The sequence below is a fragment of the Arachis ipaensis genome, chromosome B7 (genome assembly GCF_059453495.1).
Source record: "Arachis ipaensis isolate K30076 ecotype BB chromosome B7, ASM5945349v1, whole genome shotgun sequence".
NCBI lineage: Eukaryota > Viridiplantae > Streptophyta > Magnoliopsida > Fabales > Fabaceae > Arachis > Arachis ipaensis.
The window spans coordinates 47,935,383-47,939,311 of record NC_142442.1 but is presented as its reverse complement, the minus strand read 5'-3'; positions in this window follow the sequence as shown (position 1 = coordinate 47,939,311).

Genomic DNA, 3,929 nt, shown 5'->3' with positions numbered 1-3,929 from the left:
ATTGCACATCACCCCAAAAGGAGACAGAGAGTTGCACTAAAACGGCGCAGGAGTCGTGCGTTTGGCACAAATTCCAGCGACGCGATCGCGCGACCCACGCGATCGCGTCTCCCTTCTTCCCCCCCTCTCAAGCGATCGCGCACCCACGCGATCGCGTCACTCCCATTTTCACCCCAACCACGCGACCGCGTGCACCATGCGGCCGCGTGGATTCGAAAATATAACCCCCCCAGCCCGCGAACCTTATCAGTCGCGAGCCCCCACCCCCAAACCCTCTTCTCCCTCTCTGCTCCCTCTCCCTCCAACCACCACCCAGCACCACCCAGCCGCCACCACCGGCCACCCAGACGCCGCCGCCACCCCGTACGCCGCCGCCCCAACCCTCTCCCCTCCCTTCTTCTCCCTCCCTCCTCTCTCCCCCCCTCTCCACCACAACTGCCTCCGCGACCACCGCCCCCCCACCGCTGGCCACCCAGCCGCGCCCCCTCTCTCTCCGCCACCCAACCGCACCCCTTTCTTCTATCACCAATCCAAAACCCTCGCCGCCACTGCCCCCATCAGCAGCCACCGCAACACCGTGCCCCGCCACCACACCGGACGCCACCGCAGCCACCTTCTCCCCTGTCCCACCCCTTTCGCTTACCAGGTTCCGCAACACGCAACCCTTTCTATCCGTTCGTCACTTTTCTGTATTTTTTATTCCGTTTATGTTCATGATTAGGATAGCTAGACTTGCATGTTGTAGTGGATTTTTAGGTTGTTAGGTAGCTTAGGCTGTGGTTAGTGGATCTAGGTCTGTTTACTTGCACTGTTCTTACTTCTGTTTTATTCTATGTGCAAATATGTTGCTGCTATAATCATATTTCATATGCTGCTTTCTTGTATGTTGCTGCTGTTTACATTGAATTTCTATGTTTAATTTTATATCTATGTACATACAGCTTGATTTTTTTAATTCATATGAACTGATATGATTGCTGTTTATTTTCCGGGACAATCCAATTTTAGCCGGAATGCTGCCCAAATTTTTTAAAATTGTTTTCATTCATGTTTTGGTTTGGCATTTCTGAAATCTGTTTTACTCTACTTTACCCAAACCATTACATGAATGCTATGGCAGACTTTCTTATCCTCTTTGATTTCCTGGTTCATAACCTGCATTTGTGATTCACTGATTCCAATTTCTGATTTCTTTATTTCTATTCGAATCAGCATCACCCTGTTTTCTTTATTCGATTATGAGTACTTCTATTCTTACCTGTGAATCCTTGTTATATGGAATTTTTTCTATGCCACTTACTTTCCTAACTCACTAATTTTAATTTACTAATTTCTTTTTACCATACTAACCCTCTTGATCTCTTTTCTGATTACTTTTACTTCCTCTAACTTTCTCACTATGGCATATTGATTTTTTCTTTCCATTTAACATTAATTCAATCACATTTCAATTGCTCATTTTCCTTATTCTATTTCTCCCTTACCGCTTTGAGTTTCCTTTGTTTAATTGCCTATTTGCTTTCCTATTTTTTTATCCCTTCCTGGTTTTCTGTTTTTCAGAATGTCTGCCTCGCAGAGGAAAGGCAAAGGCAAGGCTACTAGCAAGCGCAAGAGAGGAGATTCCTCCCAGTCCATCATTGATCTAATGCACAATTCCTCATGGCAGGAGAAGAACTTCACACAGCAGGAAAAAGCTGACCAGATGCTCCCTTCGACTGATCCTATAAAATTTGCAAACCGGTACTGTGAGCTGAAGTACCCGACTTTTGCAAATTCCAGAAATCTATACCTGGAACGTACCTTGAAGATTCCAAAAGCCCTCCAGCAATACACTACTGAGCAAATCAAGCAAAGGGGCTGGTTCTTTCTGGAGAGACCACTGACTGAGATCAATGCATCTTGGGTCCAGGAATTCTATTGCAACTACTACCTTACTACCCTAGATGCAGTGAACCTGAGGGGAAAGCAAATTCAGGTCACTGAGGAGGCCATCGAGACCATTCTCCAGCTCCCAGCCAAGTCCGATCAGCAAGATGGTTTTGCACAGGCTAAGGAGGACATGGGCCAGATGCAGTTTGATTGGGACACCATAAAGGCACGGATAGCTCTCGACCCTGCTGTTCCTTGGGAGATGGGTCAGAACACCACTATGCCTAGAGGGATCAAGAGAGTGTACTTGAATGATGAGGCTCAGCTATGGCATCAGATCTTGAGTAATTTTGTGATGCCGAGTACTCACGAGATGGAGATCCCGGCTACCATGATCACCCTCCTTTGGTGTGTGCTGGAGGGTAAGGACCTGTACTTGCCTCGTTTTATCAGGCATTATATGGCCAGGGTCCACGTCCGAGGCACCCTCCCCTTTCCTTATCTGGTTACACGGTTAGGCCGTCAGGCTGATGTGCCATGGGAGGATGTCGATGAGAGACCACCAGTAGCGGATTGCAGGAAGATCATTCCTCACAGCAGGAACTTCCTTGCTTTGGGCTACAGACCACCACCTGTCACTGCTACTGATGAGATAGCCCCTCCATTTGTTGGACCCTCTTCATCCACAGCTGCCCCAGCTGCCCCTGCTGCCACCACTGCACCTCCACCCGCCTCTGAGCCGGTTTATCGCCTCGTGCACCGTCTATTGCGCCAGCTTGATCAGATGGAGTGCCGTAACAGGCGCCAGTATGAGAGACTGGAGCGCCGCAGCAGGCGACGCTATTCCCATCTGAAGCTGATGATCAGACAGGGTGCCGACATCCCTTCCGAGCCCGACACACCATCAGAGCCATCAGAGGAGGAGGAGGATGAGCACGAGGAGGAGCCTCATTCCCAGGCGGAGACTCATCAGCAGGCAGGCACAGAGCACGCCACACCACAGCAGGAGGCCCCGCATCAACTTGAGGCTGCAGATCCGGAGATCCCGCTTCAGTCAGTCCCCCCTCTACAGTAGCCAGACTCTCAGCCCACCACCGCCACAGAGACCCCAGCTACCATCCCTCCCAGTGATGACACTCCTTCACACCCGGCTTGATTGAGCATCGGGGACGATGCTTCATTTTAAGTGTGGGGAGGTCGCCATCTCTGGCGTTTATTTTGGTGAACTACTATATACTTTTTCTTTTATTTTGGATATTTTTCTGTATTTTTTTCTCTTTTTCTTTTACTGTTATTTTCTGAGTACTTATACATTGCTACTTGTGTATTTTACTCTATTTTCTGCATTTTGCATTTTTTTGTTCACATTTTAGTTATTTAGTTTAGTTTGCAATTCTGATTTATTAGTGGATCAATTAGTATAGTTTATCCTTTTTACATAAGATAGCTTAATTATATCTTAGTTTAAATTGACAAATATAAAAAGAGTAAGCTAAGAACTTGAACATAATAGATTTAGATCCATAAAACCTTGTATATATAGCATTACATGATGTAGTTAAACTGACAACATTTCATCAAGGAGAAACATTAAAACTTCAAAGGCTACCCTAAATTACTTTTTATGAGAATAATGAGAATTTTTAACTAAACCTGCATGACATACATAAGTGATAAATGATTTTTCAGCTAGAGAACACATAGCCTGTGAGTTTTGAGCTTAACTGTATGGTTGCATTCAAACCATAATTTTATTTCTGTGTGTTATATTTCTTTTTATTCTGGTGTTCTTTACTTTGTTTTAGTCTATATGTCCGATTATAGAATATAGGTATATCTCAAAATAATGATTGAGGCCATCATTTGATTTTAGCTCACTTACCCCAAATTATCCTGCCTTTTACATCACCCTTGTTAGCCCCCTTGAGCCTTTTAAAACCCCTTTATTCTATTTAGCCAAATTACTAGCCTTAAGCAGAAAAACAAAAGAAATTCCCAAGTGAATCCTTGGTTAGCTTAAGATAGAAAATCTTTAATAGAGTTAAATGTGGGAAACCTTT